Below are 18,943 nucleotides of genomic sequence, written 5' to 3'. Positions count from 1 at the left end.
CAACTCCCTGGTACAAAGGTCCACATCTGTGCCACCTGCACTAGGTTCTTCCACATGGAAGGCTGTGGACACTGGCTACATCTCACATTGCTTGCAATTGCTTCCAAATCTTTGCTTGCTCCCTGAGAGTGCTAACATGTATGTGTTCCCATTCCCCAATAGTCAATCTTCTGCCCCCAGCCTGTGGAGCACAGAGTGTCAGGCTGCGTGTTAGTAATGCTGTGCTAGACAGCATCCATTACACCCCAGTGAGCTGTCACTCCACACCTGTTAAGGTGGCTATTATAAAAAAGATGGGCTTTCCAGGACGTGAAGAGGGAACCCTATGCACTATTTCTGGGAATGCAAACTGGCATGGTCATGGAAAATACTACTGGATTCTTAACTACTTAAAAATGGAACAATTCCATCATGTGGTAATCCTACCCTTAGATTGTTATCCAAAGGATATCTTTGACTCAGTATATCAAAGAGCCAGCAGCACTCATATTCATCATGACACTGCTTACCATGACAAGATAGGGAGACTGAGACAACCTCAGTGTCCATCCTACATGATGGATAAAGAAAATGTAACACAACATACATACATATCATACAGGGCATATATATATATATATATATATATATGTTATATACAGGGCCCATTATATAGAGTATGTATACATAGAATGGAACACACACAGACATATATGTATATAGTGGAATATTATGTAGCCTTAAAAAGAAATATTATATAGCCTTTAAAAAACACAGATAAACCTGGAAGACATTATACTAAGTGAAATTAGCCAGACAGAAAAACAAATGCCACATAGCTTTACTTTGTGAGTTGAATCTACAAAAGCAGAGAATACAAGGGTGGTTCCCAAGGGGAGAGAGCACAGAGAAGTGCAAATCAAAGGATACAAAACTTCAGGTTGGCTGAAAGAATAAATGGAGCCATCTATCATAGATCATGGTGATTAAATATCAAAACCCAAAAACTGCTAAGAGAATAGACAGTAAGGGTCCTCACCACCAAAAGTAATTGGTGTGACAATGTGAGGTTATATCTGTAATTAACCGTTAATTAACTGGATTAAATCATTGTATAACATATATATTTCAAAATATCAACTGGTGAGAGAAAGATGGCGCCGCCACAGTAGGGAGGCACCCCAACTCGCTCCAACTGAATAGTGAGCTGGGAACTCCAGCACCCAACACCCCATCAAGAACCCAGCAAAACCAGCAGCCAGAAGCAGTGGAGAAATGCAGAAAACAAAAAGGAGCAAAAAAAAGAAGAACCTATAACCTGCACGGAGCTGGAGAATCTCCGGGGTACCCTCCCCCCCACCAGCCAACCCTGGCCAAAACAGGGCCAGGCTGGGAAAGGGGACCTGGCTAACGAAAGACGGACTGCCGAAAACCCACACTGGGAGCGCAGAGTCCAGACAGCAGGACCCCACGGAGCCCAGGGAGAGCGTGGACCAAGACAGACAGCGGCGACACGAAGTTCAGGACCGCACGGCCAGATTGGACGTGAGCGGCGGGGGAACCAAGCGGCACAGAAGGGGAGCGCCAGGGCCGCCACCATGATCTTTCCGGGGTCATGGGTGTGCCCCAGCACTCCACCCCCGAAGGGCCAACGGCGGCATGGGACACACACACAATCCAGGACCAGTGAGTTCCCCATTGCCCCCTCCCCCAACGGGAGACCAGCTATCAGAGACCCAAACCCTACAAAGAAGCTAGAACTCCCTCCCTCCCACTCCCCACCCCAAGGGAACAAAGAATCCCCAAATCAGGCGGCAAGCTCCCATCAGGCTCTGGGAAGACACAGGAGTTAGCAGGGGAAGGGCAGAGCAGTGCCAAGGCAGCAAAGGAGCCTGAACTGGCCGAACCAGCCCCGCCCTCTTCCCAACAGGGGCCGGGGGACAGCAGGCATTGCAAGCACCACCCGAAGCGCCTGGGCCTCGCGGACTTTTTCAACTAAAGTCACAGGCGCTGGTGGGCAATACCAGCCCAGCAGGGACACCTGGGCCTGATCATGCGCCCCCCTCACAGCGGAGGTGCAGTCTGAGGGCGCTAACCCGCACCCAGACACTTGATCCCACTGGGGCCCACACATACCGCCCCCCACAGCGGACTCGCGGGAGGGTGCAAGCACACCCCAACAACCCGGGGCTCGCTCTGGTAGGCGTACCCTGCACAGGTGGGCGGGGCCCCGGTAACAGCGCCCGCTCTGGTAGGCGCACACGCACAGGAAGGCAGAGCTTTCCAGCAGCTGTGCCCACTCAGTTTGGCGCATTTTGCACAAGTGGGTGGGCCGCCCCTCAACAACACCGGCCCCAGAGCGGTCCACACAGGAGGGTGAACCGCCTGAGAGGTGAGCTCCTCTGACCAAGATACAGAATGGAAAAAAGAACCAAAGAAGAGATAAGCCTCCACGCCATGCTGAATCAGCAACCAGCAAACCCCCACCAGGGGCACGCTAGGGTCAGCACAACACTGCGGCAGGAAGTGTCCTGCCGAGAGTGTCCTGCAGAGAAAGACACAGAACCTACCCACCCCCAAGTGCAGTGAGGGTGACCACTTCAGCAACAACCGAGAAGGTTGCGCTCACCCATTGGGCAGCAAGATTCAACAGCCAAACCCAAACCCAGAGCCAGGACACCAGGGCACAAGGCTCCCACTGACAGACCAGCAGGAACCAGCACAAAGCCAAACCAGGGAAGCCACTGACAGATCTCCAGATGCGCAAATCACAAAGAAATATAACACAGTTTATCAAAGGGCAAGCCAACTCGCCAGCTCCAAAAAGCAGCACGACTGAAGAGGAGATGGAGAATAAAAAATCAACTGAGGCCATGTTAGCAGAAATGATGGAAAGCTTCAGAAACGAAATCAGAAAACAATTCCAGGAGTTTAGAGTGGAAGTCTTGAATGACATCCAGGAAGCCAAGAAAGAAATGGAAGCAAAAATGGATACAATGCAAACCTCCATTAAAGAAGACCTTAACATCCTGAGAAGTGAAATGCATGAAAAAATAGATTTAAAATACAACTCTTTAAAGGAAGAAATGTCCACGATCAGAGCTGATCTGGCAACCATAAATAGCTCTCTGACATTCATAAACGCCACAATTGAATCCACAGCACAAAGAATTGACCATATGGAATCCAGAATATCTCTCTTGAACGATGAAGCAGCCGACAACAACCAGAAAATTACCACACTCCAAGAAACGGTGAAGCTTCAGGGCAGGCTAATCCAAGAGCTAGTGGACAAAGACAAGAGACATAATCTGCGTATAATTGGAATAGAAGAAGGAGCTGAATACCAGAGCAGAGGGCTTCAACATATTTTCAATAAAGTGATTGCAGAAAACTTCCCCAATCTCACAAGGGACCCCATCCAGGTAACTGAAGCCTATAGGACACCTGGAAGGCCAGACCCCAGAAAAGCCACGCCAAGGCACATAATATTCAAGACTTCAGATCTCAAGAATAAAGAGCAAATTTTGAATTCAGCCAAAGCGAAGAAAGAAATTTACTACAATGGGAAGAGGATCCAAATAACAGCAGACCTCTCCACACAAACCTACCATGCATGAAGAGAGTGGAAGAACACCATCCAAGTTCTACGGGCCAACAACTGCCAACCTAGAATAAAATATCCAGTGAAGTTGGAGTTCATATTCGAGGGGAAAACCAGATCTTTCCATAGGAAAGAGGATCTAAAGGAGTATGTGAATAAAAAATCAGCCCTACAGCGAATTCTAAGAGGGGAATCCCACCCAACAGAAATCGTACAGGACACACAGACAGAAACAGAAAGAAACTACAATAGCCAGAGCCCAACAGAAAGAGCAGCTCACTAAAGACAAGAAAAAAAAAAAAAGAAGAAAAACAGCCCAACAAGAAAATGGAAGGAGAAAAACCACTCTTATCCTTGATCTCTTTGAATATAAATGGTATAAACTCTCCGATAAAGAGGAGCAGACTGGCAGAATGGATCTGCAAACAAAAAGTTGCCATCTGTTGTCTACAAGAGGCCAACCTTACAGCAAGGGACAAAAACAGGCTCCGAATGAAAGGATGGAGCAAGATCTTCCAAGCAAAGGCACCTACCAAAACGGCAGGTATAGCCATCCTGATCTCAGACAAGCTGGACTTTTCATTAAAATCAACTCAAAAAGACAAAGAAGGTCACTACATTTTAATACAAGGAAAAATCCAGAATCAAGACATCACGGTGATAAATGTATACTCACCGAACAAAAGAGGCCCTACATATGTCAAGCAAATTCTCACAGAATTACAGAACAAGATAGACCCAAACACAATCATAGTGGGAAACTTTAATACCCCACTCTCTCCAAGAGACAGATCCAACACCCAGAGGATCAGTAAGGGAGCTGAGGACCTAAGTAACACCATATCCCAAATGGATCTGACAGATCTATACAGAATCTTCCACCCTACAGAGACCCAATACACCTTCTGATCAGCAGCCCATGGATCATAGTCCAAAATAGACCATGTCATAGCCCACACAAAGAACCTCAGCAAATACAAAAGCATTGACGTCATCCCATGTATTATATCTGACCACAGTGGGTTAAAGGTAACCCTCAATAACAACGGTTACCACAGAGGCTATACACATTCTTGGAGGCTAAACCCCACACTGTTATCCAACACTTGGGCCACAGACCAAATTAAAGATGAAATCAACGAATTCATAAGCCACAATGACAATGAAAATACATCACAAAGAAACCTATGGGACACAGCTAAGGCAGTACTGAGGGGCAAGATCATTGCCCTCACCACTCACATTAAAAGAATGGAAGCAGAGCAGGTGAATAACCTCACGATGAAACTACAACAACTGGAGAAACTAGAAATGATCGAATCTAAAATGACTAGGAGGAGAGCGATCACAAAGATTAAAGAAGAGATAAATCTGATTGAAAATAGAAAGACCATTCAACAAATAAATAAGACTAAAAGCTGGTTCTTTGAGAAAATAAATAAAATTGACAGACCACTCGCAAGACTTACAAAAAAAAGAAGAGAAGAGACTCATATACGTAAAATCAGGGACTCCACTGGAAAAATTACAACAAGTACACACGATATTCAAACAATCATAAGGAACTATTTCCAGAACCTCTACTCACTAAAAAACAATAATTTTACAGAAATGGATCAATTCTTAGAGAAGTATAAACTGCCCAAACTGAACCAAGAAGAAATAAATCAACTAAATAAACCAATAACTTACAGCGAGATACAGGGGGTAATCAAGAACCTCCCAACAAAGAAAAGTCCAGGCCCAGATGGATTCACCAACGAATTCTATAAAACTTTTAGTGAGGAGCTAATACCAATACTCCTCAAACTCTTCCACGAAATAGAAACAGAGGGAGAAATCCCAAACTCATTCTATGAAGCTAATATCATACTCATTCCCAAACCAGGCAAAGACCCAACAAAAAAAGAGAACTACAGACCAATATCACTAATGAACGTAGACGCAAAGCTCCTCAATAAAATATTAGCTAACAGGATCCAGAAACTGATCAAGAAAATTATACATCATGACCAAGTGGGCTTCATCCCACAGACACAAGGATGGTTCAACATCCGTAAATCAACCAATGTAATTCACCACATAAACAGAACTAAAATCAAGAATCACATTGTTATCTCAGTCGATGCCCAAAAAGCCTTTGACAAAATACAACATCCATACCTATTAAAAGCTTTGGAGAGAACAGGAATAGATGGAACATTCCTCAAAACAATAAAAGCCATATACAACAGACCAACTGCTAATATCATATTAAATGGAGAGAAACTTAAATCATTCCCCCTAAACACAGGAACAAGACAAGGATGCCCACTCTCCCCACTTCTGTTCAACATAGTACTGGAATCCCTAGCCATAGCAATAAGGCAAGAGGAGGACATCAAAGGGATCCACATCGGCAAGGAAGAAATCAAGTTATCCCTATTCGCAGACGACATGATCTTATATCTCAAGGACCCAAAAAACTCAGTACCCAAACTCCTACATCTAATAAACCAATTTGGCAAAGTAGCAGGATACAAAATCAATCCACAAAAGTCAGCAGCTTTTCTGTACACCAGCAATGTACAAGCAGAAAAGGAAATTATGGAAACAATTCCATTTACAGTAGCCAAAAAAAGAATAAAGTACCTAGGGATCAACCTAACCAAGGACGTGACGGACCTATTTAATGAGAACTATAAAAATCTAATAAGGGAAATCAAAGAAGACACAAGGAGATGAAAAGACCTCCCATGCTCATGGGTAGGCAGAATCAATATAGTGAAAATGGCCATATTGCCCAAATTGTTATACAAATTCAATGCAATCCCTATCAAAATCCCAGTCACATTCTTCACTGAAATAGAGAAAGCAATCCATATGGAACAGCAAAAGACCTAGAATAGCCAAGCAATTCTAGGAAAAAAAAAAAAAAAAAGCCATGCAGGAGGTATCACAATACCAGACTTCAAGCTCTACTATAGGGCCATCATAACAAAAACAGCCTGGTATTGGTATTAAAACAGACCAGAAGACCAATGGATTAGAATTGAAGATCCAGAAATAAAACCGCACTCTTACAGTCAGCTGATATTCAACAAAGGAGCTAAAGACATACAATGGAATAAACATAGCCTCTTCAACTACTGGTGCTGGGAGAACTGGGCAGCCATATGCAGAAAACTCAAAGTAGACCCAAGCCTATCACCATGCACCAAGATCAACTCAAAATGGATCACGGACCTCAATATCAGACCTGAATCCTTGAAACTACTGAAGGACAGAGTAGGAAAGACGCTAGAACTTATAGGCACAGGAAGGAACTTCCTGAATATAGTCCCAGGGGCACAACAAATAGGGGAGAGACTCAACAAATGGGACTACTACAAATTAAAAAGTTTCTGCACAGCTAAGGACATAGCCACCAAAATAGAAAGACAGTCAACCATATGGGAAAGGATTTTTACCAGCACAGCAACAGACAAAGGCCTAATATCTGTCATCTACAGAGAACTAAAAACACTAAGCCCCTCCAAGCCCAATAAACCAATTAGGAAATGGGCAAAGGAGCTAAAGAGAGACTTCACAAGAGAAGAGATAAAAATGGCAAAGAAACATATGAGGAAATGTTCAACATCCCTGGTAGTAAAGGAAATGCAAATAAAAACAACCCTGAGATACCACCTCACCCCAGTTAGAATGGCCTATACTCTGAACTCAGGAAACAACAAATGCTGGAGGGGGTGCGGGGAAAGAGGAACCCTTCTTCATTATTGGTGGGAGTGCAAATTAGTACAACCACTTTGGAGAACAGTATGGAGGTTTCTCAAAAAGCTCAATATAGAACTACCCTATGACCCAGCCATACCACTCCTAGGCATCTATCCTGAACAGCAGGTCCCAAGATATCAAAAAGACATTTGTACTTCCATGTTTATCACTGCACAATTCACAATAGCCAAAATATGGAAACAACCCAGATGCCCCTCCACAGATGAATGGATCCAAAAAATATGGTACCTATACACAATGGAATACTAAATAGCGATTAGGAATGGTGAAATATTGTTATTCGCAGGGAAATGGTCAGAACTTGAACAAATAATGTTGAGCGAGACAAGCCTAGAACACAGAAAACAAAGGGGCATGATCTTCCTGATATATGACTGTTAAGAAGGGGTGACAGAGAGACAGTAGAGACCAGGTCTGTAAAACCAAAAACTGCTTGTCAAATGGTATTTCCCACAGGATTGGGTCAGTGACCCAACATTATGTAACTAAAACCAAACAACTACTCAACATATAAAGGTAAAAAATTGACCTCTCAGTGGAATACAATAGCTCAAAAACTATGTATGTACATTCATATAAGACTACTGTCGACATATTGTCTAATATCGACATTACATTTAAAGCCCTAGGCGAATTTTCTTGGGCGTAGGCCACGTGGCTAGTGTATATTTTCTTGGTATATTGTGTATTGTATATATGTCTACCTGACCTAGGGAAGGGAAAGAAAAATAGGGTGTAAGATATCACAAGAAATGTACATACTGCCCTACTATGTAACTGTACCCTTTTTGCACAACACCTTGTCAAAAAATTTGTGTTTACTTAATAAATTAAAAAAAAGAAGAACATCAAAAATTTTATAGAAGAATGTGATAAGTTTATTAGGTAGAAGAGCAGATCAATATTTTTTCCAACCACAGAAAACAAATAAAAATAAACAAATAACCTCTATAAGGAAAATAAAAATTATTAGGCACTAGAAATAAGTGTAGTGAAATATATGTAAACATAAACTAAAGATTGATAAGAAAATGACAAGAAACAAAAATTAGGCAAAAGATATAAACCAGTGATTCATGGAATCTGACATCTAAAAGGCCAACATATACAGAAAAAGATGTCCAATCTTACAAGTAACTAAAACAATGAGAAAGCAAAGTAAGATACAGTCATTTATCTGGTAAGATTGGTAAAAACAACAACACCTCCCCCTAAAAAATTGTGAGAAAATTGGGAAAACTAATGAGGCAGCAAGAACACACAAGATGAACCTTTTGGATAGTAATATAGTAATTGTTTACTTAGCAAAGATTGGGAAGTACCAATGGATCCCACTTTAGAGATTCTCATACATGTAAATAATGATACTCAGGAGAATATATTTTTCTATTTTTTGAAAAAACCACTCTCAAGACATCCTAAATGTCCACTCAGAGAAAAAAGAATTAATAAATTATGGGACAAACAATATAACACAATACCATAAATGCTGTGAAAAGAAGCAAACCAAGGCAAAAGTTACCACATGTGGAGGAAGTGAAAAATGGAATTTTGGTTGTGACAAGTCCATTAATATCTATTTTAAAGAAGTAATGGAGGGAGGAAGGGTGAGCAAATATAGGCATGATATTCAATGTACATTATGTGAAAAATGAATAACTTGAAGGAAGGGATGGGAGGGAGAGAATGGGGGAGAATGAAGGAAGGGATAACATTAACCATTGTATTCATAACCTGACTTGTAGATGTGTAGCCCTTTTGTACAACTACTTGATAATAATATTAATAATAATAATGATGATAAAAATATCAGGGGGGTGTGTTGAAAGAGATACTGTTTATCTTCTGGGCCATTAGAACTATTGACTACATTAACTGTTGGAGACAAACTATGATTTTTGTATATTCTTCCTTTATTAAAGCCAGATGGAAAAAGAAAAAAAATATCAACTGGTATACCACATATGTCCATTTCAATTTAATAAATATTTATTTATTTTTTGCCAGTCCTGGGGCTTGGACTCAGGGCCTGAGCACTGTCCCTGGCTTCTTTTTGCTCAAGGCTAGCACTCTGCCACTTGAGCCACAGCACCACTTTCAGCTTTTTCTATATATGTGGTGCTGAGGAATCAAACCCAGGGCTTCATGCATGTGAGACAAGCACTCTACCAATAGGCCATATTCCCAGCCCCATAAATATTTAATTTTAGGAAGACCCACTGCCTGTTTATATGAGTACACAGTGGTGGGTGTGACCAGGGGCAGCAAGCTCAGGGTCACAGGTGAATGGAAAGGTGTTATTGTGAACAGGCAATGGTTTGTGTGTGTACGCGCACACACACATTATTCCTTCTCTGAAACTCAGGTTTCTAGAGGACATGAGTGGGTTGAATTCCTAGGACAGAGGTTAGTAGGGAGCAGGCACTTGGTAGGTACTGCTGTGGCTGCTACCTAATTGTTGGGCCCAACCAGAAGGCAAATCCACAGCTAAAATCCTGTGGAGTCAAAGCTCCTCAGGCTTCATTTCCTTCCATCTGGGAGTCTTGGCTTCTGATTAAGATGCTTAGAACACCTAAAGTTGGTGTTTTTTTTTGTTGTTGTTGTGGGGCTTGAATTCTGGGTCTTGAGCGCTGTCCCTGAGTTCTTCAGCTCAAGGCTAGCACTCTACCACTTGAGCTATAGTGCCACTTCGATTTTCTGGTGGTTAATTGGGGATACGAGTTTCATGCACTTTCCTGCCCTGGTTGGCTTTGAACCACAACCCTTAGATCTCAGCATCTTGAGTAGCTAGGATTACAGTCGTGAACCACTGGCACCTGGCTAGGACACCTAAGTTTTTAGAGAGGAACAAGAGTAGGTTTATCTTCTAAATTAGAATTCCCTCAGCTTCTGGAAGAATAGAATAGAATATGGACTGCTAATACAGCACAGAGCATGCATTATGAAAGTCACAGTTCCAAGAAGACTTGGAAGGAGCATAAAGGAGCAACAATGATGACTGGTTTGGTCAAATCCAGTAAAGGAATATTTTGTCACAGAATGTGGAGAAACCTCTGATGTTGGGTGTGCAGATCTGGATACTGGTGAGTTTCCCATCCCACCATGTGAGCTCCAGCACAGAGCTTTGAGAAGGTGCCTGTGCACCTGGGCACCACGCTGATAGTGAATCTCTCATTGCAATAGATGGCAGTGGCAAAGCCTGCATAGATGTCTGCAGGGAGAGCCACCAGTCTCTCTGAGAGCTATTCCTCCCCATGACACTTAGCTCAAAGAGGAACTTCTGCCTGTACTCACCCTACTTGGTACTGCATAATAAGTGAGACTTCTAGGAAGTCTTTGTAGGAGCAAATGTCAACGAATGGCTGCTTAAATAGACAGTGGGAGGCTAGAAGATGGAAGACTGTATTGGGCAAAAAGGTCAACATTCTTGAGTGAGAAGAAAGAGTTGGCGATTAGAAGCTGGGAAGTAGTGGGGTCTGCAGGGGTGAGGCCCTGGACTCTGTGTATGATTAGCAAATGCCATGAGCTGGGATCCAGGAGAGTTCTGTGCAAGAGGCAGCAGTAGAAGGAGATAGATGGAGGTGAGGGACTGAGAGAGGAGCAAAACTTCTGCCCTAGCTCTCTCAATATCCAATGAGGTCATCCAATGAGATCATCTGAAGTTGAACTTTTGCCCAAAGCAGTTTTGAGCCATCTCTATTTGAAGCCAAAGGTGTGTGTGTGTGTGTGTGTGTGTGTGTGTGTGTGTGTGGCACACATTTCTTCCAGGTTGAGTTTGGCCGAAGGTTCATCTTTATCTCAGATTCTACAGCTGGTGTTCTGGAAAGTTTTCTCACTTTGGGCTAACATGGCCTTTGTCAGATCAGAGAATAATGAATAACAGCTTACTGTGCTGGTTATTTTCCATTTGCTTACCACCCTCCTGATTTTATTCTCTCTCCTGGGCTTTGCTCAGACCCGAAGAGTCTAGCCTGGAGGCTACTCTCTCTGGCTCTCTCTCTGGCATCTTAAATAGCTGGGCTGAAGAAGGTTCACTCTCACCTCTTTGTTTTTTGGTAGTAGGGTTTGAACTCAGAGCCTTGCATTTGTGAGGCAGGCATGCTAGCATTTGAGCCACATACCAATTCTCAAGGTTATTCTTAAGATAGGGTGAACTTGAGGTCTGGAAGATTCATTTAAAATATATTTTCAGTTGATCTCCAGATGCCAAATAAATGATAGATGGTCTTATGACAGCAAAGATTTGTGAAGATATTCCCACCTGCTGACCTTCAGTAGCACTGGATTTTGTCCATCTTTGATTGATGGTCACAGATGAGCTTTTCTTCTTTTTTGGTCCTAATGTGTCTGCTCAGACAGATGAGCGCTCACTGGCCATGGTGAAAGCAGAGGGGGTGCCAGTGAATTTTCATCTTGGAAGGAATCCACTAGGAAGATGAAAGCGTGCTGGATCTAAGCAAGGGCCTTGGTTTCCCAGTTATGATAGTTGATTGTTCCTTTTGGACTGGGGCTTGACTATTCCAACAATCTGTGCCTGACAGCAGACCCAACAACTTTTATTTCTTTCATATGTTTCTCATGGTTGCTCCTCTTGTTTACACACTTGCTTGCCAAAGCTGATGGTGTGATGGGAAGGTGGCTGGCAAGTTGTAGGTGGGGCCGGCCACTGCTCCTCTCCAGCCATGACCTAGAGGCCCAGATGTAGAGCAAAGGCAAATTCTACAATAAGTCCCCCTCACTAACTCTCCCTGAAATACCTTTCCCTCAAGCTCCTTCCCTCCCTCCATTTGGTATCAGCTCAACATGAATACAGTGATTCTAGCCTGGGCTCATAGGGACAGCAAGTGAGTCTGGCCAGGGCTCAACTCCTACTGTGATAGATTTTGCCACCTGAGCCCCATTGACACTGGGAAGTTGAATCTTCCTTTATATTAGAGGTGCTGTTTAGCAGCATCCCTGGCATTTATGCTTTACATAGACACCATCTTCCACCATCCATTTGAAACAGTAAGCCATGTCTCAGGTACCAAAGGTCGCTCTTGGGTGTATAAACCTCTGTCTTCAAGTGAGAACTACCATGTTGGAGGGAGCAACTTGGAGACCTTAACCTTTAATCTCTTTTGGATATTGGGGTCAAGGGACTAAATTAATGTATCAGTGACTCAGCCCAGCACCTCACAGTGACGTGTGTGTTCTTCTTTATCTAAAGCTCTGTTGTGCAGGTGAGAAATTAAGTGTAGATACCTGGCTGACCTGGTTCTTTCCAGCAGTCGGGGTGGACATAAATGGCCTTCCCTTTGGGCAGGATGTGAGCCTTCTCTTTGCATCTAGAACTATCTCTTCTCTCCTCTCCCTGTTCTGTGTCCAAAGACAGACACCCCAGTGATAAGCCGCTATCCCCTGCCTTCCAATGGGAAGAAGGCATGGAAATCAGAACATTTGTCCATATCCAAGTCAGGAATTCTATCCACATTGCTTCAAATGCCATTCTTTTTCTGGCTAAATAGTATTCCACTGTGTATCTATTCTTCGTTCCTCTCATCCACTGCCCCTTACATATTGTCCTGTATATTCTTATCTGAGGCTCTTTAATGAACCTTATGAGCTAATTTTTCACTCTCACCAGACTGTAGTAAAATCCAGCACTTCAAATGTGCAAGATTCCAGAGCGTGGAGAAATGACGCTATCAGACCCTAACCCATCACACAGCAGGCGAGAGCTGTTGTGCTACCTTATGCCCTTTGGAAGCCGGATTTTGAGATAAGCCATCACCGCATTGACCACTCAACTACTGCAACCAAAGGAGGCATGGAACAACCTGGAAGACATTTCCCTGTCAGTTCTGTTGGTACCATTTGAAGCTGCTTATGGTGGGGTCCTAGCTATCCCTGGATGTCAGCATGTGGCCTTGGTCGTGTGGTTGTGATTCTCCCCATCCCTTCGGTCTGCAGACCTCCTGCCTTCCCATATGCCAATTGTTTTCCCAGGTCACTAAGGCAGTCAGAACATTAGCACAGCCTTTTGACTGCGCATATGGTCCAACCAATAGTACATGGGCTTGATGGGTGCCAGTGGCTCATGCCTGTAATCCTAGCTACTCAAGAGGCTGAGAAGTGAGGATCATAGTTTGAAGTTAGCCTGGGTGGACAAATCTGAGAGTCTCTTATTCCCAATTAACCAGCAAACAAAAGCTGAAAGTAGAAGTGTGGTTCAAATGGTAGAGCCCCAGGCTTGAGTGAAAAAATAAAGGGAGATCACAACTTACTCAGTTCAAGCCTCAGTACTGGAGCGCGTGCGTGCGCACACACACACACACATGCACTCACAAGTTACATGGGCTGATTCAGCTGTAATTTGGGGAGACAGAGTGAGGTAAGATGTTGCTGCTCTTCTGGTCCAGGTTGACCCCATAGGGTGATGTTTGTTCTGAGTAGGTTCATAAAAGTGATTTTGTTGGTGGAGAAACCAGCATGTAGCTTTAGTGAGAGGTATATTACTTTAAAGTAATAAATACAACTGGCAAGTAGACCAGAATGCATTGAGGCAGCTCTGCCCACAGACTCATTTGCATGAGGAGGCAGACTCACCATAAGTTTGCTTGGGATAGCCACAACATTAGAATAAGGCTCATCATGAACTTAAAGTGTTATAGTTGATGTCTTAAGGCACATTTGCCCACAGTAATGATTGGATATTTTATCAGAGGAATCTTAATGCTTTGGCAAATATTTCCAGGACTGAGTCTTTCGTGAACACTCCATATTTATGGGCCCTGCTGTCTAGAAGGCCTCTAGGATGCCTTGATTTTCTCTCTCTCGTTAAGTGCTCCTTTGGCTAACAAGCTCCTGTTCATACAGCCTTCATCTGACCAGCAGCCACCTGGCTTTCTGCTCACCAACTCACAACCACTTGTATAGCCTCCCTCATTATTGCATCCCCAGATCAAAGTTTGACGTGTTCCACACACTTTTCTATATGGGTGGGCAGCTTCTTGACTCACTGATACAACTGGCTAGGTGTACTCATCGTCTTACGAGTGAGTTTGCATTTTTTTGCAAATATTTTATGAATTTAACTCTAAAAGCTTCCTTTACCTAGTTCTTTTGTTAGATAACTAGCCTCTGTCCCCCTCTTCCACCCTATGCTGCCTGCTGATTTGAACATAGGCTTTGCTGTAACCCAATCAAGCTTTAGCTGATCCTCATCAGCCATTTGTATATCCTCTTCTGAGCAGTATCCTTTGTCCAGCATTAAACCAGGTTTGTTTGTTTGCTTGCTACTGAGTTGTGTGAGCCACTTACATATTTGGTATGGTGTCTACACATCATGTGTATGGTTGGCGAATACTGTCTGTATTTCTGAAGGTTGGGGGGAATTTCTACTGGAGGAAAGAAAACCTCACATTGGTAGTGGACACTAAAGTGCTCTAATCAGACACCTCCTTGCACACAGAGCAGCCTTTGTTTTGCCGGCTACTAAGGGGTTGGCAGCCAGCCACATGTGTGGCAAGGCCCCTTCTGAGATGGTCCTCAGCTGACACGAACTACTATTTATGCAGCATGCTTTCTTCCCGGCAGCCCACATCCAAGGTCTGGTCCTGTCCAGCTCCCCTCAGAAAGGCCAATTCCAGGCCATTTCAAGGACCACCCCACTCCAGGGGCCCCTGTAATTGGCTTCAGCCTTTGGTGTGGTTTGTGATTCTCCTCTATCATCCTGCTTCCTTGGTTGCCTGGCTGGGATGCTCTCCAAGGACTCCTCAGAACCCCCAGCTTTCCGGTCTTCATCTCAGAATTCACTTTTCTGAGAACTTGCTGGGTAGTGTGGTGTCATCCAATCCAATGGTCCTTGTGTGTCCATTATGCTCATGTTGAGGCAATGTGTCAGGCTGAATGGAGTCCCTCTCCTCTCCTAAATTCATAGGTTGAAGTCTGTGGTCATACCACCTTAGCCTATGACTGTATTTGGAGCTAGGATCTCTATAGAAGTAATTGAGTTGAAGAGAGAGCATTACCCTAGAACCTAATGACTGGTGTCCTTCAAAGAAGAGGTCAGGACATAGATGCAGGCTCACAAAAGATCACATGAAGAGGCAGGGAGAGGACAACATAGATGATAAGCCAAGGAGACAGAGGCCTCAGGACAAAGTAGCCCTCCCCAGAGCTTGTCCTTGCCCTCCCAGCCTCCAGATCTGGGAGAAAATAGATTTCTGCCATGTAAGCGTCTCTCCTTGAGGTGCTCTGTCACAGAATCCCAAGCACAGGTAGATGTTTGTGTGTGTGTGTGTGTGTGTGTGTGTGTGTGTGTGTGTGTGCGCGTGCGCGCCAGTACTGGGTCTTGAACTCATGGCCTTGAGCTCTCCCTTGGCTTTTTGTTTTTCTCAAGGCTAGTGCTCTACTATTTGAGCATCATGTCCACTTCTGGCTTTTTGGTGGTAATTGGAGATCGGAGTCTCATGATGTACTTTTCTGCCTAGGCTGTCTTTGAACTGAAAAACTCAGATCTTAACTTCCTGAGTAGCTACAATTATAGACATTGGGCCACCACTGCCTGAATTTAAACTGCTTTTTAAGAATAATTGTGCAGAGTAATAAATGCCACTAGATAAGAGTTTTCATAGTCCTTACAAGATGTCAATATGATTATATTTTGCGAGGTGATTAGAAAAAATGTTAGCAACCCTGTTTTCATTGAGTCACCTTTGTAGGACATTTCCCACAGATCTACAGTAGATGTGAATATATTGTGTAGACCTGCACTGAACTTGTACTTGGTGGGACCCCTCCCCCCCCCCCCCCCCCGCAATAACAATGTTTTCAGCTTCTGTCAATCAACACTCTTCTGCTGCTTTGTAAAACTAGAGTTCAACTTGGCCTTCGGCCTTTACATAGCTCAAAACCAGGACCACCTTTCAGCTTTCTGCCCTGCCACGGGGGAAGGGGTGGGGGAGGGGAAGCATAAAGGTCATAGGAAAAGGTTTGCAATTTATGAGATTTCCTTCTCAGCCTTTCAGTTTTCCTGAGCCAGCCTCTTTGTCCCTGCCAGTGGTGCCTTGGTAAATGTTTGACTCTGAAATAAAACCAAACAATCCCTGCATAGGAGAGCCACAGGGTACCCCGCCCCCCCCCCCCCCCCCCACTGCAAGCCTGCAGGTGCCACTAGGGCCCCACAGGTGTGGCTTACCACCTCTCCACATTCTGCTCAAGTTCATATTTGTACTGAGGGCTTGGGACTTGCTTTCCTTGCTGAGGTTTTTGTAAGCGACTAGAAGTATTTGTCAGTTTAACAAAGGTTTTCACAAAGGATTGTCCTGGTCATGCATTCATGTCCTGGTCATGCATTCATGTCTGATGTTTTCCTTGTTGCTGCTGGAACCAGAAACCAGGAAGCCCAGAGCCACCATGGGTAACCTAAACCACAGTCCTAAGTCCACTCTTGCACCAGGCCTTCCCTTCTACTCTGCCCCACTGGGACTTAGTGTGAGCTGTGCTGGCTCACTTCTTTTGTTCTTCTTACCTAACCTACGTCTGTCAGTGGGAACATGCATGTGACCATCATGATTCTAAGCAGTGAACCTGGCTAATCATCACAGCAATGCTTCCAGGTAGGAGCCATTTGGCGCCTATGGCTCTTGCTAGTCATCTTAGCTACTCAAGAAGCTGAGGTCTAAGGATTGCAGTTTGAAGCTAGCCCAGGAAGGCAAATCTGTGAGACTTGGATCTCAAATTAGCCAGCAAAAAGCCAGAAGTGGAGTTGTGGCTCAAGTGGTAGAGCATCAGCTTTGAGTAAAAAGCTAGGAGACAGTGCCCAGGCTCTGAGTTCAAGCCCTAGAACCAACACACACACACACACACACACACACACACACACACACACACACACAATTAAACACAGAGAAGTTACTTAACTTGTTCAAGCTATCACTTTTTAGTGGTAAGCCTAGCATTCAAGTCACGCAGTATGGTGTGTGTGAGTGTGTGTGTGTACCCATATTTTTTATATCGCTGCATCCACAAAACACATTAGAAATATACACATAGGAAGCATTGCTAAAGAATAAATGCCCTTGCTTATAGGTGGTAAAAATACTTTCCAAGCATTTGACTTCTGTTTAGTTCAGTGTTAAGTGGTGTGCGCATGTGTGTTTATAAGTGTACATGTGTGTAATGTGAAATCGAAATGAATCTCATTGATGAAGGAAGCCTATCACATTGAAGCCTCGGAGTGAGAGATCTCAAAGGACATTTCAACTAAAGCAAACTGAAGGTTCCATGAGGTGGAATTGTCTGGAGTTTAGGTCTCACATACCAAAGGTTGAGAAGGAACATCTATTAGAAATAATACCGTACTAATAATGTTCATGCATGGATTGGAATGGAATAAAGCACTGGCTTGCTTTAGAGAATACTTTTTTGTCTTTTTCTTTCTCTGCCTTTGGTGCAGTATAATAAAAGTGGACAAGTAAGTATAAACAAATAAAGAGACATAGATTTTAGTTCACTATATATACAGGACTTAATATTCATGTTGAACCCCTAGGAAGTCACTAATAAACTCAATTCTTACAAATTTGGATCGGTGATTTGCTTTGGTTAAAGGTTTTCAATGTCTAATTCTGGGATAGGTTTTTTTTTTGTCTTAGAATCCTAGCATTAAAAGAAAAACTTAAAGGAGATCATTATTTTACTTTTAAAACATCTCAGTGATTTGAACATCAAACTTAGTGACTGCCAAGGAAACCTTTCCATATGTATCAAGATGTTTAAAGAAAACATTTGTCATTGTAGTTAAGTTAGAGCCTTTTCCCTGCAAATGACACAGAGCCCTTGTAGGCTTGAGGTTGGCTGCTCAGAGCTGTTATCTTTGTGCAGTTGAAGGTTGATCCTCTAGACATGATAGACAACAGATGACTGATCTCAAACCATAAGGGACTTAACCATTTTCTTTGGATCATACTACATTAAGAGCATTTTTCTTATGTCATCAAAACAATCCCCCTGTTGCTTTTTTTTTTCCAGTACAGAAACAGAGAATTAAAAAAGGCCAAGATATTGGCTCATGGTCCCTTGTTCTACTTCAAAGGGTCGGAGGGAAAGCAGGGAGGACAAAACCAAGGCCTCTGTCACATGCCCATAGCCACAAGCCACCATATCATGCCCCAATGCCCTATTGCTCGCCATTGACAACTGTATGTAACTTCTTCTGTTCCATTTGTACAGCACCTTTAAGCAGCTTTGGTTAGATAAGTGAACTGACTGTTTTCACCCTAACCTTCACCCCAGACCAAGCTGATTTTCTTGTGGAATGCTTACTTGGAAGTGTACTGGTTTACAATCACTGGCAAAGAAAGGAAGAAAGACTGGGCCACTTCTTGGCCGGCCAATTAGCTTTGGATATTTCCTGAATATAACTTTCAGACTCATATTAAGTGCAGTATTCTACCTGTATCCAGAAGGGTGCCTCCCTGGCAAATTTTGGATGGAAGAATTCTCTGTGAACATCAATGTATCTATGTTTAAAAACCTCACTTAACAGTGCAGAATCCACAGGCCTGTTTCAAACTGATGTGTTTTCTCATCAAATGTTAA

The 18,943-nt window shown here is 43.4% G+C and overlaps 1 protein-coding gene across 1 annotated transcript in view; it reads right to left on the bottom strand.

Moving 5' to 3' along the window:
* The window catches only part of Nedd9 (neural precursor cell expressed, developmentally down-regulated 9), a 110,386-nt gene that overhangs the window by 91,072 nt on the left and 371 nt on the right, over window positions 1-18,943 (bottom strand). The window lies entirely within an intron of this gene.

The sequence above is a fragment of the Perognathus longimembris genome, chromosome 6, assembly GCF_023159225.1.
Source record: "Perognathus longimembris pacificus isolate PPM17 chromosome 6, ASM2315922v1, whole genome shotgun sequence".
Lineage (NCBI taxonomy): Eukaryota > Metazoa > Chordata > Mammalia > Rodentia > Heteromyidae > Perognathus > Perognathus longimembris.
Note: the sequence above shows the minus strand (reverse complement) of the source record. Positions and strands in the feature narration are given on the sequence as shown.